This window comes from Lutra lutra, chromosome 15 (assembly GCF_902655055.1).
Source record: "Lutra lutra chromosome 15, mLutLut1.2, whole genome shotgun sequence".
Lineage (NCBI taxonomy): Eukaryota > Metazoa > Chordata > Mammalia > Carnivora > Mustelidae > Lutra > Lutra lutra.
Window position 1 is genome coordinate 32,156,748 of NC_062292.1, and position 19,481 is coordinate 32,176,228.

At 42.0% G+C, this 19,481-nt stretch overlaps 1 pseudogene; it reads left to right on the top strand.

The window, feature by feature from the left end:
• Window positions 1-17,915, top strand: part of LOC125085570 (serine/threonine-protein kinase ULK2-like) — a 57,557-nt pseudogene extending 39,642 nt beyond the window's left edge.
• The last annotated feature ends 1,566 nt before the right edge of the window (window positions 17,916-19,481 follow it).

A 19,481-nucleotide genomic window follows, 5' to 3' on the forward strand; every position in this document is an offset into this window, starting at 1 on the left:
TTTTTTTCTTATTTGAGTATAGTTGACATACAAGTTCACATTAGTTTTAGGTGTACGACATAGTGACTCAGCATCTCTATACATTACGCTGTGCTCACCACAAGGGTAGCTACCATCTGTCCCCATACATCACTATCATAGTATCATTGCCCGTATTCCCTGTGCTGTACCTTTTATTACCATGATTTACTCATTTCTTAACTGCAAGCCTGTATCTTCTACTCCTCTTCACCCATTTTGCCTTTTTCCCTTCCCCTCCCCTCCCCTCTGGCAACCATCCATTTGTTCTCTGTATTTATAGGTTTAATTCTGCTTTTTGCTTATTTTGTTTTTCCAGTTCCACATGTGAGTGAATTCACATAGTTTTGTCTTTTTCAGTCTGAGTTATTTCACTTGGGCATAATACCCTCTAGGTCCATCCATGTTGTCACAAAGGGCAAGATCCCATCCCTCTTTATGGCTGTGTAATATTCCACTGTATATGTAAAACACCTACACCACATCTTCTTTATCCATTCATCTGTTGATGGAGAGTTAGGTTGCTTCCATATCTTTGCTATTGTAAATAATCCTGCATTGAACATAAGGGTGCATATATCCAGGTGCCCCTAAGTGGTTGTTTGTTAAAAAAGGAATTTTTACCACAGTGCCTCTGTGATGCAGTTAGTTAAGTATCTGACTTTTGGTTTCTGCTCAGTTGTGATCTCAGTGTTGTGAGATCGAGCCCCCTGTTGGGCTCCCTGCTCAGTGCCAAGTCTGCTTAAGACTCTCTGTCTCTCACCCCCTACTCCCCTCTCTCTTCCTTAAATGAGTAAGAAAATTAATTTTCACCAGTTACAGTTGTTTCACTGAGAAGCAGTTCTCTGATGCTGCTCACACTTAACACTGCCATTCTGAAAGTCGTCGTTCTGTTTGCTGTTTTCCAGAAGTCAGTCACTACTCTACTACTCCAAAAAAGTCAGTTTTTGGAATTAGCTTGTTTGAAAAACCGTATTATGTCTCATCCCCTTTTACAAATTAATTTAAATTTATAGGGTTTGTAAGTTCTACATGAATATGTGTTGTAATTTAAGTCCAAGTTTGTGTGTATGAAACCGGATTTTTCTCCCTAAACAACATTTAGGCATAAAATGAATCTTTGATCATTTTTATCCTCTTTTTCCCTTCTCTTTTCCACATGAACTTTACTATCATCATTCGAAATCACAGATTTCTCTTTCTAATCATGAAGTCTCCATTTCTGAAAATAAAAACTGCTGATAATAGGAAAAATTTAAGACCTTAAAAGAAATGGGTCATTGTCTCTTCAAATACATCCATGACCATATTTAAATACACGAATACTGAGAGGAGTCAAGATGGCGGAGAAGTAGCAGGCTGAGACTACTTCGGGTAGCGGGAGATCAGCTAAATAGCTTATCTAAAGATTGCAAACACCTACAAATCCAACGGGAGATTGAAGAGAAGAAGAACAGCAATTCCAGAAACAGAAAATCAACCACTTTCTGCAAGGTAGGACTGGCGGAGAAGTGAATCCAAAGCGACGGGAAGATAGACCGCGGGGGGAGGGGCCGGCTCCCGGCGAGCAGCAGAGCAACGGAGCAAAATCAGGACTTTTAAAAGTCTGTTCCGCTGAGGGACATAGCTCCAGAGGCTTAACTGGGGTGAAGCCCAGGCCGGGTAAGCGCGGCCTCAGGTCCCGCAGGGTCGCAGAAGGATCGGGGGTGTCTCAGTGTCGCAGAGCTTATCGGTATTAGAACGGGGAAGCCGGCTGCAGAGACAGAGCTGAGGAGTGACTCTCAACTCAGGGTTGCCTTGAACCGGTCGCAGGCTCAGTCAGCTCGGAGCGCGGCCGGAGGCCAGGGTGACGGGAGTCATTTGGCGCTGTTCTCTGAGGGCGCACTGAGGAGTGGGGCCCCGGGCTCTCGGCTCCTCTGGGCCGGAGACCGGGAGGCCGCCATCTTTATTCCCATCCTCCGGACTCTACAGGAAAGCGCTCAGGGAACAAAAGCTCCCGAAAGCGAACCCGAGCGGATGACTCAGCGCGGCCCCGGGTAAGGGCGGTGCAACTCCGCCTGGGGCAAAGACGCTTGAGAATCACTACAACAGGCCCCTCCCCCAGAAGATCTACGGAAACCCAGCCAGGACCAAGTTCACCTACCAAGGAGAACAGCGGAATTCCAGAGGAGAAGAAAGCAAAGCACGGAACTCATGGCTTTCTCCCCATGATATTTTAGCCTTGCAGTTAATTTAATTTTTTTTTTCTTTTTCAATTTTTTTTTCTTTTTCTCTTCTTCTGCTAAATTTTTTTTAACTTTTACCGTTTTCTTTTTTTAACGTTTTTTAAATAGTTTATCTAATAGATATATATTTTTTCCTCTTTTTATATTTTTTCTTTATCGGCTTTCTTTTTTTTAATAGTTTTTTTTTCTTTCTTTCTTTTGGAACCCCTTTTTATCCCCTTTCTCCCCCCTCACAATTCAGGATCTCTTCTGAATTGGCTAAAGCATATTTTCCTGGGGTTGTTGCCACCCTTTTAGTATTTTACTTGCTCCTTCATAAACTCTTATCTGGACAAAATGACAAGGCGGAAAAATTCAAAACAAAAAAAAGAACAAGAGGCAATACCAAAGGCTAGGGACCTAATCAATACAGACATTGGTAATATGTCAGATATAGAGTTCAGAATGATGATTCTCAAGGTTCTAGCCAGGCTTGAAAAAGGCATGGAAGATATTAAAGCAACCCTCTCGGGAGATATAAAAGCCCTTTCTGGAGAAATAAAAGAACTAAAATCTAACCAAGTTGAAATCAAAAAAGCTATTAATGAGGTGCAATCAAAAATGGAGGCTCTCACTGCTAGGATAAATGAGGCAGAAGAAAGAATTAGCGATATAGAAGACCAAATGACAGAGAATAAAGAAGCTGAGCAAAAGAGGGACAAACAGCTACTGGACCACGAGGGGAGAATTCGAGAGATAAGTGACACCATAAGACGAAACAACATTAGAATAATTGGGATTCCAGAAGAAGAGGAAACAGAGAGGGGAGCAGAAGGTATATTGGAGAGAATTATTGGAGAGAATTTCCCCAATATGGCAAAGGGAACAAGCATCAAAATCCAGGAGGTACAGAGAACCCCCCTCAAAATCAATAAGAATAGGTCTACACCCCGTCACCTAATAGTAAAATTGACAAGTCTTAGTGACAAAGAAAAGATCCTGAAAGCAGCCCGGGAAAAGAAGTCTGTAACGTACAATGGTAAAAATATTAGATTGGCAGCAGACTTATCCACAGAGAACTGGCAGGCCAGAAAGAGCTGGCATGATATATTCAGAGTACTAAATGAGAAAAACATGCAGCCAAGAATACTATATCCAGCTAGGCTATCATTGAAAATAGACGGAGAGATTAAAAGCTTCCAGGACAAACAAAAACTAAAAGAATTTGCAAATACCAAACCAGCTCTACAGGAAATATTGAAAGGGGTCCTCTAAGCAAAGAGAGACCCTCAAAGTAGATCAGAAAGAAACAGAGACAATATACAATAACAGTCACCTTACAGGCAATACAATGGCACTAAATTCATATCTCTCAATACTTACCCTGAATGTTAATGGGCTAAATGCCCCAATCAAAAGACACAGGGTATCAGAATGGATAAAAAAACAAAACCCATCTATATGTTGCCTACAAGAAACTCATCTTACACCCGAAGACACCTCCAGGTTTAAAGTGAGGGGGTGGAAAAGAATTTACCATGCTAATGGACATCAGAAGAAAGCAGGAGTGGCAATCCTTATATCAGATCAATTAGATTTTAAGCCAAAGATTATAATAAGAGAAGAGGAAGGACACTATATCATACTCAAAGGAACTGTCCAACAAGAAGATCTAACAATTTTAAATATCTATGCCCCTAATGTGGGAACAGCCAACTATATAAACCAATTAATAACAAAATCAAAGAAACACATCGACAAGAATACAATAATAGTAGGGGATTTTAACACTCCCCTCACTGAAATGGACAGATCATCCAAGCAAAAGATCAACAAGGAAATCAAGGCCTTAAATGACACACTGGACCAGATGGACATCACAGATATATTCAGAACATTTCATCCCAAAGCAACAGAATACACATTCTTCTCTAGTGCACATGGAACGTTCTCCAGAATAGATCACATTCTTGGTCCTAAATCAAGTCTCAACCGGTATCAAAAGATTGGGATCATTCCCTGCATATTTTCAGACCACAATGCTCTAAAGCTAGAACTCAATAACAAGAGGAAATTTGGAAAGAACCCAAATACATGGAGACTAAACAGCATCCTTCTAAAGAATGAATGGGTCAACCAGGAAATCAAAGAAGAATTGAAAAAATTTATGGAAACAAATGATAATGAAAACACAACAGTTCAGAATCTGTGGGACACAACAAAGGCAGTCCTGAGAGGAAAATATATAGCGGTACAAGACTTTCTCAAGAAACAAGAAAGGTCTCAGGTACACAACCTAACCCTACACCTAAAGGAGCTGGAGAAAGAACAAGAAAGAAACCCTAAACCCAGCAGGAGAAGAGAAATCATAAAGATCAGAGCAGAAATCAATGACATAGAAACCAAAAAAACAATAGAACAAATCAACGAAACTAGGAGCTGGTTCTTTGAAAGAATTAAAAAGATTGATAAACCCCTGGCCAGACTTATCAAAAAGAAAAGAGAGAGGACCCAAATAAATAAAATCATGAATGAAAGAGGAGAGATCACAATGAACACCAAAGAAATACAGACAATTATGAGAACATACTATGAGCAACTCTACGCCAACAAATTTGACAATCTGGAAGAAATGGATGCATTCCTAGAGACATATAAACTACCACAACTGAACCAGGAAGAAATAGAAAGCCTGAACAGACCCATAACCAGTAAGGAGATTGAAACAGTCATCAAAAATCTCCAAACAAACAAAAGCCCAGGGCCAGACGGCTTCCTGGGGGAATTCTACCAAACATTTAAAGAAGAACTAATTCCTATTCTCCTGAAACTGTTCCAAAAAATAGCAATAGAAGGAAAACATCCAAACTCATTTTATGAGGCCAGCATCACCTTGATCCCAAAACCAGACAAGGATCCCAACAAAAAAGAGAACTACAGACCAATATCCTTGATGAACACAGATGCAAAAATTCTCGCCAAAATACTAGCCAATAGGATTCAACAGTACGTTAAAAGGATTATTCACCACGACCAAGTGGGATTTATTCCAGGGCTGCAAGGCTGGTTCAACATCCGCAAATCAATCAATGTGATACAACACATTAATAAAAGAAAGAACAAGAACCATATGATACTCTCCATAGATGCTGAAAAAGCATTTGACAAAGTACAGCATCCCTTCCTGATCAAAACTCTTCAAAGTGTAGGGATAGACGGCACATACCTCAATATTATCAAAGCCATCTATGAAAAACCCACCGCAAATATCATTCTCAATGGAGAAAAACTGAAAGCTTTTCCGCTAAGGTCAGGAACACGGCAGGGATGTCCGTTATCACCACTGCTATTCAACATAGTACTAGAAGTCCTAGCCTCAGCAATCAGACAACAAAAGGAAATTAAAGGCATCCAAATCGGCAAAGAAGAAGTCAAACTATCACTCTTCGCAGATGATATGATACTCTATGTAGAAAACCCAAAAGACTCCACTCCAAAACTGCTAGAACTTGTACAGGAATTCAGTAAAGTGTCAGGACATAAAATCAATGCACAGAAATCAGTTGCATTTCTCTACACCAACAACAAGACAGAAGAAAGAGAAATTAAGGAGTCCATCCCATTTACAATTGCACCCAAAACTATAAGATACCTAGGAATAAACCTAACCAAAGAGACTAAGAATCTATACTCAGAAAACTATAAAGTACTCATGAAAGAAATTGAGGAAGACACAAAGAAATGGAAAAATGTTCCATGCTCCTGGATTGGAAGAATAAATATTGTGAAAATGTCTATGCTACCTAAAGCAATCTACACATTTAATGCAATTCCTATCAAAGTACCATCCATTTTTTTCAAAGAAATGGAACAAAGAATCCTAAAATTTATATGGAACCAGAAAAGACCTCGAATAGCCAAAGGAATATTGAAAAAGAAAGCCAAAGTTGGTGGCATCACAATTCCGGACTTCAAGCTCTATTACAAAGCTGTCATCATCAAGACAGCATGGTACTGGCACAAAAACAGACACCTAGATCAATGGAACAGAATAGAGAGCCCAGAAATGGACCCTCAACTCTATGGTCAACTCATCTTCGACAAAGCAGGAAAGAATGTCCAATGGAACAAAGACAGCCTCTTCAATAAATGGTGTTGGGAAAATTGGACAGCCACATGCAGAAAAATGAAATTGGATCATTTCCTTACACCACACACGAAAATAGACTCAAAATGGATGAAGGATCTCAATGTGAGAAAGGAATCCATCAAAATCCTCGAGGAGAACACAGGCAGCAACCTCTTCGACGTCAGTCGCAGCAACATCTTCCTAGGAACATCACCAAAGGCAAGGGAAGCAAGGGCAAAAATGAACTTTTGGGATTTTATCAAGATCAAAAGCTTTTGCACAGCAAAGGAAACAGTGAACAAAACCAAAAGACAACTGACAGAATGGGAGAAGATATTTGCAAATGACATATCAGATAAAGGGCTAGTGTCCAAAATCTATAAAGAACTTAGCAAACTCAACACCCAAAGAACAAATAATCCAATCAAGAAATGGGCAGAGGACATGAACAGACATTTCTGCAAAGAAGACATCCAGATGGCCAACAGACACATGAAAAAGTGCTCCACATCTCTCGGCATCAGGGAAATACAAATCAAAACCACCATGAGATATCACCTCACACCAGTCAGAATGGCTAAAATTAACAAGTCAGGAAATGACAGATGCTGGCGAGGATGCGGAGAAAGGGGAACCCTCCTACACTGTTGGTGGGAATGCAAGCTGGTGCAACCACTCTGGAAAACAGCATGGAGGTTCCTCAAAATGTTGAAAATAGAACTACCCTATGACCCTGCAATTGCACTGCTGGGTATTTACCCTAAAGAGACAAACATAGTGATCCGAAGGGGCACATGCACCCGAATGTTTATAGCAGCAATGTCTACAATAGCCAAACTATGGAAAGAACCTAGATGTCCATCTACCGACGAATGGATAAAGAAGATGTGGTATATATACACAATGGAATACTATGCAGCCATCAAAAGAAATGAAATCTTGCCATTTGCGACGACGTGGATGGAACTAGAGGGTATCATGCTTAGCGAAATAAGTCAATCGGAGAAAGACAACTATCATATGATCTCCCTGATATGAGGGAGAGGAGATGCAACATGGGGGGTCGAGGGGGTAGGAGAAGAGTAAATGAAACAAGATGGGATTGGGAGGGAGACAAACCATAAGTGACTCTTAATCTCACAAAACAAACTGAGGGTTGATGGGGGGAGGGGGTTGGGAGAGGGGGTGGGGTTATGGATATCGGGGAGGGTATGTGCTATGGTGAGTGTTGTGAAGTGTGTAAACCTGGCGATTTGCAGACCTGTACCCCTGGGGATAAAAATATATGTTTATAAAGCTGTAAAAAAAAAAAAAAAAAAAGAAAGAAAGGATGAATCCCCAAGTTTTGTAGCAACATGGACGGGACTGGAAGAGATTATGCTGAGTGAAATAAGTCAAGCAGAGAGAGTCAATTATCATATGGTTTCACTTATTTGTGGAGCATAACAAATAGCATGGAGGACAAGGGGAGATGGAGAGGAGAAGGGAGTTGAGGGAAATTGGAAGGGGAGGTGAACCATGAGAGACTATGGACTCTGAAAAACGATCTGAGAATTTTGAAGGGGTGGGGGGTGGGAGGTTGGGGGCACCAGGTGGTGGGTATTGTAGAGGGCACGGATTGCATGGAGCACTGGGTGTGGTGCAAAAATAATGAATACTGTTATGCTGAAAAAAATAAAAATATTAAAAAAAATAAATACACGAATACCTACAAATAGATACTGTTTAATTAATTTCCACTTACTCTTCGTGGCTTCCTAGAAGATTTTTATAAACTCTCTGTTCTGTTAATTAGATTCTTCAAGTTGTTTTGCTCTATTGTGGATAGGATGGACACTGGTGGTAGGTTTTTTCTGTATCTGGTTTTAAATTTGTGGTTTGTGTTGTTAACTCCCACCTCCATTCTGTGTCCTCAGAAATGTAATGTTTTTGAGATGCTTGAGAGTGAAAAGGCTTTGGACAACTTTTATTGATTCTGTGTAGTTTGGTGGAGAGGGACTTTCCACCTTCACTTCCTTTAACCCACACCAGCCCACCAGGGCCCCCAACATTGGGTCCACCCCATTTCTTCCTGACAGATGTATGGCTGCAATTCCAAGGCCCATGTGTACTTTGACTCAACTTTCTCTGGCTCTTACCCTGTGGAGAATCCTGATCTCCCTTCATCTTTCCCTCATATTTTTATCCTAAGTTCTTGGTTTCCACTTTTTCAAATGATCCTTAACAGGTGTGACAGCAGCTCATGTCCCTTAGAAGTCTATGAAGTGACTCTGAGTAGGCGGCTTTTGGTGTAAGGAAGGTTCACAGCTGAAAAGAGAGTACTGTAAAATACTACTAATGCAGATCTGTGTTGACTTTCTGATGTTAAGAGTAATAAGTACCTAATGTAAAAAAGCCCCCAGAAACCCAACTATAAAAGTAATGGTCTCCCTTTAACCCCATCCCCAAATCGAAACACCGTGGAAGCGACGTAACATTGTGTGAACTTTTCGCTGTAGCCCCTGCAGGAGCTTGTGGTGGTGGACTGGCACCTCCTATAGGAACAGCAGCAAGTTCCAGAGCTGTCTTGTTCACTGTACGATCTCTTCCACACAGTGTCACGGCCCCCACTTGTACCCATATGGTCCTTCAAACAAGAACAACCTCAGGTTAAGAATTGTCTTATTATCATTTTGGCTTGTGTTTGGAGTGCAGTGTTCTGTCGATGACTTGATGATGCGACTCGGGCGAGTCCCTCAGCCTCTCTGGACTTCAGTTTCCTTACCAGTGACATTGAGATCACCACTTTCTTGACCCCAGCTAAGCCAGTGCTAGAAGATGGAGGTGCCCAGCGTTGCTGAGGTGTGGTAGGGTCTGTGTGCTCACTCCTGGGGTCAAAAGTAGTGCAGCAGTTGTCACAAGAGCTGTGAAGATGTAACATTTGACCTGTGGTAACCCCATTCCTATTTATAATACCACTTCAGAGTACTTAATCACAAATGAATCATCCAAAAGAAGGGAAAACTTTGGATTTCATTACAGTGTTATCTGTGGCTTAAAAAACCAGAAATAGTGTAACTTCTCCAGACAGTCATCACATACAGAAGTTTAGGGAACTGCTGTGCCTCTGCTGCGTTTTATGATGAGGAGGACTATGGGGCTACTGGGAGAAATGTATACGCTATAAACTTGTTTAAAACAAGCCATGAAGGGGCGCCTGGGCGGCTCAGTCGGTGAAACCGCTGCCCTCAGCTCAGATCATGATCCTGGAACCCCAGGAAGGATCCCTGCATCCAGCTCCCTCCTCCGTGGGGTGTCAGCCTCTCCCTCTGCTCCTCCCCTGCTCTTGCTCTCTCTCTCTCTCTCTGGCTCACTCGCTCTCGAATCAATAAATAAAATTAAAAAAAAAAAAAAAAAACAACCTAACCATGATGATGTTGATGAAATAGATGTAAAAACAAGGAATAAAGTTGACCTTGGAGAAATAAAACATTTCATAGGCTCCACTGGGGGGTCCGTGACTTTTGCTGGGCTGTTGGGAGGGGCGGGCGCAGCCCACTTGCCCACGTGCTCACCGTCCTGTCCCCTTGCAGCCCGGTCCAGCAGCCCCGGGGCCTCCCTGTGCTTCGCCAGAGGCCGCATGTGTGTGGGCTCCCCGCTGGGGCTGGTTGGGGGGCTTCCACTCCGGGAGCCGAGGCCCCTCCCAGACTGAGATACATGCCATATAGTGCTTCACCCCCCAGCCTGGAGGGGCTTGTCACATCTCCGGAGCTGCTGGAGGAGACGCTGATGGAGGTGAGAAGAACCCCGGAGAGCGAGGAGCAGACCGCTCCCAGAAGTGCCCATGGTTTTTGTTTTTGTTGTTGTTGTTTTTCTTTTCTTTATCTTGCCTTGTCTTTTCTATTTGGAAACCACTCTGACACGCTTTCAGAATAATGTGGACAGTGACACTCATCCAGAACAAGCTTTGGTTGATAGGAAGTGACAGATACAGATTTTTCATCTGAAGTTTAGTTTCTTTCCATCGATAGGACTTGGAAAGCATAATCTTGGTCCTGAAACCAGAACTTTTTATTTTCAGTGTTTGCTTTTCTTTATAACATAAAAATGACACACACTTAGGCTTAAAAAGTAATCAAGTGTAATTAGATGCATCACCAACCCAGAGAAATAACCCTAGCAGGCAGATGCTCGCATTGGTAGACCAGCCCTTGCCCTCCTGGAGCCAGTTGTGCAGGGAGACCCGCTTCAGAATCATGCGAACACAGACTGAGAACAGGCGAGGTTCATTCGGTGACTGCAAAGGCTGTGCCAGTTCAGTTCCTCAGTCCTGCCTCCAAGACAGCATTCGGGAGCCCACACTGTGTCCTCCTGCTGATTACAGTGCTGACTTGGCTTGCGTTTCCAGTTAAAATGATCAGTTCTCCAGACCAACAGAGAACAGATGCTCTCTCTATGCTGGACCTCTAGCATCTCTGTTTTGTGTGAATGAGAATTAGGTATTTCACATAGAAGTTATAAAGTGGTGCATGTAAAATACATCAGTGATTTCCTAGTAAATTTAGTCGTAATTTTGAACATATGTTTAACCCAGGGCTAACATTGGAAAAGCAGTTGTCAGAGTATTTTCAATCAAATTAGACACAAATTGTTTTCTAGTACATTTAACAGTATATTAGAATATATAGTGCTATATGTTGTAAGAGAGCAGGGAGATCTTCAGAAGTTAATTGGTTTATTCTCCTTTCTCGAGGAAATGATTCTCATCCTTTTTTAATCATAAAAGGAGAATGAGAAGCTTAGTCTTAGTTGAGATTTTGAGAAACATTTATAGCTAGAAACGCATCTCAAAAAACACTAATTTTAGACTACCCATTTTTAATGCATGCTATTATGTCTACGCTTACTCCCCTCTTTAACTAATTGGGCAGCTCACCAAGATTTAGAGCTTTGGTGTCAGGAATCACTGTGAACTGAAAACCCACCAGAAATTAAAATAAAGCATCTCTCAAACTATAAGTCAGTAGAATTTGCAGAACTGTCAAAAAGTGTGGTTTAGTGTACGGGATAGCCTTTCAATCCCGATATTTATTTTGTCACGTTTTGTCTCAGATATTGGTTTTATTGTTTAGTTTTGTTGTTGTCGTTATTGTTTCTAGTAAAAGCACATGACATTATATCTTTGAAACTTAATTTTATGGCTGCTCTCATCCATACACACCAATGCATGCACACACCCACACACCCACATTGTGTTTCACCTGTGCTTATTTTCCTACTAGTTTTGGGGAATTTAAAAATTGTAGTCTGTTCTACTCATTCTGATGTTTGTAAGTATAAAAACACAGTAGCTTCAGCTGCAGTGTACATACAGAAACAAGTATGCCCACCTTCTTAGTTTCTAAGTTTCTAAGACAATTTGGCTTTGCCACAGAGAGAACAAACAGACACCTTACGCCACCTCAATGTGATGCTGATGTTCACAGAGTGAGTGCTGGACCTGACGGCCGTGCAGGGTGGCCACCCGGAGCTGTGCACATCCGCTGTCTCCTTGTACCAGATCCAGGAGAGTGTGGCCGTGGACCAGATCAGCCAGCTGAGCAAAGACTGGGGGTACGTGCCCCCTTTGTTGTTCGCTTCCAAATTCTGTCTGCTTTCTGTAAATTTGTGTCTGAGATGGAGGTCCTGTCAGACACTAGAGATTGTGTCTCATGAAGAGCTTCAAGGGAGCTCTTGGTTATGTCACTGGCCTAGATTCCACTTCTGAGCCAAGACTCAAAGATTCTGCAGCCTTAGTATTGCCTCTTCCTTGTGACTTATACTGTTGAAGGTATTTGATGATGAAGAGGTTGTATTGGTTCTTGAGTCTTTTCACACACGCTTTTTTCTGTGCTGAACATTTTCCTTTAGGAGTTATTTATGCATTAAAAATGTCAAGGGGGCGTGCACCTTGGTGGCTCAGTGGGTTAAGCCTCTGCCTTCGGCTCAGGTCATGGTCTCGGGATCCTGGGATCGAGCCCCACATTGGGCTCTCAGCTCAGTGGGGAGCCTCCTGCCCCTCTCTCTCTGCCTTTCTCTCTGCCTACTTGTGATCTCTCTCTCTCTCTCTTTCTCTGTTAAATAAATAAATAAAATATTTTTTTAAAAAATGTCAAGGAGGATGATACTCCTTTAGAAACTCTCTCTGGTGACCCAATGCATAGAGGATGGAGTGGTGGCATTGGCTCGCAGATATCACTCTCTGCCTTCCTTCCAGCGCAGGCGCGTGGAGCAGCTGGTGTTATAGCCGCACAGCTCTTAGCAGCCTCTCTGCATCTCACCAAAGCCCAGATCAAGTCCGGGAAGCTGATCCTGTCCAAGGCTGTGAAACAAGGTACGGGGGGTGTGCGACAGTACCTGCGCCCACGCCCACGCCCTCGCGCACTCTTCCCCTTTACACCGAGAGAGAGTTTGATGTGGAGTCTGTGCTAGTAAAAACTCTTAGATGGGCAAAGATGCTGACTTTTCTGGGTGGTGCTCTTGCCATTTAATTGATACAGAGAACAGCCAAAAGGACTTTATTCTCAACTTTTCCTTAACTGGAAGAGAACCCATGAAAGAACCTGATTCCTGGTCATTTTTTTCCCCCAAGGATCATTTAGTGCCACTTTCCTTAAATTGGCAGAAAAGGTGCATGTCACTGTGACTTTATTTTTATTTTGGGAGGAAAATTAAAATTAGTTCTCATCTCAACTTCTTTCCGGTAGTCAAAAATCTGAATGAACGATACAAATTCTGCATCACCATGTGCAAGAAACTTACAGAAAAGCTGAATTGCTTCTTCTCTGACAGAGACTTATTGATGAAATCAACAGCGTGACTGAAGAAAAACTCATCTATACTTGTGCTGTTGAAATGGTAACACTTTTAAATATTGAATATTATATAGGCCGATCTTCTGAGTTGAATACCTACTTGGCATTTTCCCTTTATTATTTTTTTAAAAGTGTACTTATTTTGAGAGAGAGCGCACTAGTGGGGTGGGGCAGAGAGAGTTTCAAGCAGACTCTGTGCTCAGCACAGAGCTCGATGCAGGATGCAGTCTCACGACCATGAGATCACAGCCTGAGCCAAAACCAAGAGTCAGAGGCTTAACCAACTGCACCACCCAGGCACCCTTTGACGTTATCCTTTTTAAAAAAAAGTTTCTGCCCTTAACCATTCCCAAGCCCCAAACATTGTGACTCCCTCTTGATGACAGGGGTAATTGGATGTCATTAGCCCAAGTTAACACATTAAGTGACATTGGCTACCACACCTGGTGACATTTTATTGTACCTCTTAAAAATTGCTCACATTAGGCACAGTCTAATCTTTTTATACTTTGCATCTAAAGGCTTTAGCTAGATCTGCATTTTCTGCATTTTCTACTGTTTCAGAAATTTGGGAGTAAAACATTAGGAGAAATCCTGCTGTTCACCAGCGCATGTGCACCGACTCTGCTTACTGACCTTACCTGAGTAAAGACGCAAAGTAAAATCTGCTTTTCCAACTGTATTGTTGTACTATTGGAAATATTGTTTCTGTCTCATGGGGGGGAAATTGCTCTGAAGTAGAGATGAAATTAGGGACTGTTTAAAGAAGTGATTAAGTGGGGGGAATTATAGACCAATCTTATTTTCTCCCACCTCCCCTCCAAATTTGTCCACTTGGAATTGTACTGTTACATTACCCTTGGCCTCATTTGGAAAGCCATTATCAAGTCATAGGAAAATAACTTTGGAATATAAACTGTTGATAAAAATAACAGATATTAGAGATGCAACATGGGGGGTCGAGGGGGTAGGAGAAGAGTAAATGAAACAAGATGGGATTGGGAGGGAGACAAACCATAAGTGACTCTTAATCTCACAAAACAAACTGAGGGTTGATGGGGGGAGGGGGTTGGGAGAGGGGGTGGCGTTATGGATATTGGGGAGGGTATGTGCTATGGTGAGTGTTGTGAAGTGTGTAAACCTGGCGATTCGCAGACCTGTACCCCTGGGGATAAAAATATATGTTTATAAAGCTGTAAAAAAAAAAAAAAAAAGAAAGAAAGAAAGGATGAATCCCCAAGTTTTGTAGCAACATGGACGGGACTGGAAGAGATTATGCTGAGTGAAATAAGTCAAGCAGAGAGAGTCAATTATCATATGGTTTCACTTATTTGTGGAGCATAACAAATAGCATGGAGGACAAGGGGAGATGGAGAGGAGAAGGGAGTTGAGGGAAATTGGAAGGGGAGGTGAACCATGAGAGACTATGGACTCTGAAAAACGATCTGAGAATTTTGAAGGGGTGGGGGGTGGGAGGTTGGGGGCACCAGGTGGTGGGTATTGTAGAGGGCAGGGATTGCATGGAGCACTGGGTGTGGTGCAAAAATAATGAATACTGTTATGCTGAAAAAATAAAAAAAAATAACAGATATTATTTTGCTCTAAACTATTGCATGAATAATATGCATTCTGTCACTCTGTACTGAATTAAGACTTCAATGGTATATGATTTTTAGAAGTTTGCCAGGAAAAATGTTCTCTCCAAAGCAGTTATGGCGCTTCTTTCTTTTCTGATAAGAGCAGTGTAGCTTGAGTAAGTTTGCCCAGGCTGCACAGCAAACTCACTGATACTAGCACTATCTTTTTTTAGTTTTTTCTTCTTCCTTTTCAGAATGGACTTTGTGTACCCCAATTTTTTTTAATTGTAAGTGACTTTAAAATATTGTTTGGAAGACACAGATGATATCGACAAATACATTAGGATACTGGGTTACTGACAGTCCTGGCATTTAAAGATTAAAGAGGATGTTGAAAAACAAAATTCAGCCAAGTAAAACTGGAGATCTGTCTTTGTTAAATGACTCACGAGTCAGGCAGCATCCCACCTAGCAAGCAGTGGGGACCTCTGCTGAGTGCAATAAAACAAAGGTTTTTAAAAGGGAAGGAGAGGTCATAAAAAAGAAGAACAGAATTTGTTAGTCAGAAGTGCATTGTTCGGGCAAAGTTTCCCTCCTACAGGGGAGCAGAATGTGTCCATTGACTAGGAAATGCCATGTTGACTGGGTAACGTCACATTCCTGAGTGAACAAGACTGCATTCAGGTTGGGCATTAAGTCCTGGTCTGCTGACTCACCCTAAGTGATGCCATCTGGGCCCTCATTTCAGAATAATGTTGAGAAAACTTATGGAATACTCACAACCTGTGAATACTTTTGCTGTCCCTTCTTTCTGGAAAGCTCCTCCCCACCTTTCCCATCACCTGGCCATCTCCTTCTCCTCCTCCAGACTCAACCTAAACACCACTTCCTGGAGGCTTTCCCTGATCTTCTCTCCATCCATGGTTGGGTTAGATGCACCCAGAGTGTATTCCCTACCATTCCGGGGCTCCCTCTCTAGTACCACGTATCCCTTGGCATTAGAATGCCATTTTTCCCAGCCCCGCGCGTCCCTCTAGATGGTGCACTCTCCTTCACCATGTGCAGAGCGCCGGGAACACGGGAAGGTGCTCAGCACACATCTCTGAACGAATGAACAACTACACCCTTTTGAAAATGCTTTAGTTAAAACAAGTTAAGAGATGACTTTTAACACCACTTAATTATCTTATTACAAAATGTACTTTTTTAAAAAAGATTTTATTTATTTATTTGACAGACTGAGAGAGATCACAAGTAGGCAGAGAGGCAGGCAGAGAGAAGAGGAAGCAGGCTCCCTGCAGAGCAGAGAGCCTGACACAGGGCTCTATCCCAGGACCCTGGGATCACAACCTGAGCTGAAGGCAGAGGATTTAACCCACTGAGCCACCCAGACGCCCCATTATTATTACAAAATGTACTTTAATGAAGTGTCAGGCTTCACTAGTGTGAAAGTGTATGTGTAAAAGAAGCTTCTTAGTGCAGTCCTAGAAGAGCTAGTTCAGGAGCGTAAGTTTTGCGAGTCCTGCGTCTGAGTCTGAGATGACGTGAGAGGGCAGACGAACTCTTTCATCAAGAAGCTCTTGTTTTATTTTGCCTCTCTGATGAATTTTTGAGTTTTGTATAGTTTGGTAGAGGATATTATTTTGTCAAAATGTGTTAAATTTAGATAGATTCCATTAAAAGCTGCATTGCCCAGATAGATTCATATTTTCTGGGAAAAGTTGAAGGGAAGGAGAGGTGCTGACTTGGCTTCAGGTTCAGTCTGCTGCCCTGGATGAGATGTTTCAGCAGACCGAAGACATCGTTTATCGCTACCATAAGGCAGCCCTTCGTCTGGAAGGCCTCACTAAGATTCTCCAGGACCCTGCTGACATCGAAAATGTACATAAATGTAAGTCGACTTAGAAGACAGACAACCCAGTTGTTTCCTACAGGTGCAGCAGGAGGAGTGAGCAGAGTTCGGCACCATACAGCCTGGGTTTGGATCTTGGCTTTGGGCCAATCCCTTACCCTTTCCGTGGTCTGTTTCTTCTTCTGGAAGATGGGAGAGTTGTTTGAGGGCTCGAGATAATGCACGTGAAGTCCTGGTGGCTTCGGATTTTCACACTGAATGACCGTGTTGGCAGATGTGTGTTTGTGTCTGTAGAGAGCTTTGTTTTATTGTTAATAATAATAAAGGCAACTGTTCTAAGCCTCGTGAGCTTATTGGTGACTGAAGACTTTTATGAAGACTCCAGGGTAGATGTAGGATAGACAGCAGAGTGGGGATCGATAGGCTGCCAGGTGATGGTATCATTATCAGAAAGAAGCCCTGGGTTTTGAGGAGGGGATGGTGGGCCCTTCGGAGTTTATGTGCTCACACCACACAGCCTCGAAGGGATGCCAGTTCTGAAATGACTTGCATTTGGGAGCAAGCTGGCCATGCAGACCTAAATGTCCTGTGTTTTACGTGCCAGCCTAAGTTTTGCCACTGCGCGTCACCGAGCTGGAAATTACATCCAAACAATTATCAGGCAGAAGGAAGACAAAATACTCAGAATGGCCAACTTTGGGCCAAAGAAAGGTCAGGGGCAAGGGTTCACATGGAGAATTAATGGTGATAAGTTTGGTTTTTTTCCCCATTAGTTCTTCTTGCTTTGGTTTTGACAATACACATGATTTTCATTATAAATTTATTTTATTTCTAGATAAGACTAGTATTGAAAGAAGATTGTCAGCACTCTGTTGGAGCTCCGCGACCCTGTGAGTAGCTGCAGGCTCGTCCCTGGACCAGCAGTGGGACTGAGGAGAGAGTTTTGGGATGACAGCTTGGGTTCTGTTTCCCAGCCCCAGGAAACCCTAGTCTCCCACCTGGTGACACCCAAAGAACAAGCATGACTTCAAAAAGGAAAACCACCCCAAAAAACTATAGACTTGTAGGAAATCTGCCTTATTGGAGGCGTCAGCCCTTCCCTTTTCTCTGTAGAAGCAGAAGCAGAAGTATTCCACTTGGCTCTCAGTTTTGACGGGGTCAATAAGTGGACATTAGAAATAGAATGATTAATGCAGTTATTCCTAAGGATAATTAAGAACGGAACAAAATAGGTGGCTCTGTACTCAGTTCACCAGGGCAGTGTGTGAAATTCCACGAGTTTACTGAGGTATAAAGTAAAAATAAAATAAAAATCGACATCTCATCCAGGCAGTGTGATAACTGGGGTCAGTTTGTCTGAACCTGAGCACGCATCCGTTGACAGCCCAGGAAGATCGAGCTCGAGAACGAGCTGAGAGAAGGCTCTTGGCAGAAGTGGTGAACTCTTCCATTTGATCGAATATGGACACATGTTCATCTTCCAAACTCTTTCATATTGCACTAATTTATTAAAACAACCGTGTATTGGATTTTGCAATTTAAAACTAACTGAGGCACAATGGACTTGTTTAAAATATTTTACTTGATTATGTTATATACACACACCCTTTCCAGAATTCACATGTAACCTCTAGTGGACTTTTAAATGGTAAAAACTTGTGTTCGTGTGAAACTTTGCATTTTGTTAACCTATCCATCTACACATACAGATTTTCTCAGTGGTGTTTTTGAGTTGCTGGCTGTTTGCTTTCAGTTGTATTTTTTTAAAAAAACATTTTTTTAATTTATTTTCAGCATAACAGTATTCATTGTTTTTGTACCACACCCAGTGCTCCATGCAATCCGTGCCCTCTCTAATACCCACCACCTTGTTCCCCCAACCTCCCACCCCGCCACCTCTTCAAACCCTTCAGATTGTTTTTCAGAGTCCATAGTCTCTCATTGTTCACCTCCTCTTCCAATTTCCCCCAACTCCCTTCTCCTAACTCCCCATGGCCTCCATGTTATTTGTTATGCTCCACAAATAAGTGAAACCATATAATTGACTCTCTCTGCTTGACTTATTTCACTCAGCATAATCTCTTCCAATCCCGTCCATGTTGCTACAAAAGTTGGGTATTCATCCTTTCTGATGGAGGCATAATACTCCATAGTGTATATGGACCACATCTTCCTTTGTATTTTTTATTGTGCATGCAGAGTGTGCATCGATGCCTGTGATCTCTAGGTTTTCTAAAGGCTAGGTTTATTTGGGCAGTATTAGAGAAAAATACCAACTCGGGATCCTCTCAAGAATTTTAATAGGGCGAAAACAAGGTTGGTGACCTAAAGGCTTGTTGGTGATGTGGTTTCTCCATGAAGTTAGTGACAAATGAGATTTGTCTTCTCTTAGGAAGACAGGGGGCTCTTTGAAGCCTAACGTGCATGGTTTGTGTCCGTCCTGACCGTCCACCAAAGGCTGGTGATGGAGAACGTGGGCAGGTCACGTCCCTCCAGAAATGGTTCCTGCATCATGTATGGTTTTGTTTCTTTTCCACACCTGCTTGAATACTTGAATAAACCATTCTCCAGTTTTAATCCTTTTATTTTTACCCTTTTAGGTAACATAATCCAAACTCTGACAAATTGCACAGAAGCTCTTTGGCATTAATCTAATTTTAGGATACTGATGCAGACAGACAAAAACATGGTTTTTCCTTTACTTTGACGAAGTAATGTAATTTTTACCTTATTTATCTGTACAAAATTCCAGCAGTTAATTTGAACATTTATTTATACAATGTTTGTATTCTTAGGTATTTAATACAGTGTTTCTACCTCTCATTTGTAACTGCATGCATTATTCTTGAAACTAGGTAAAACTCATGG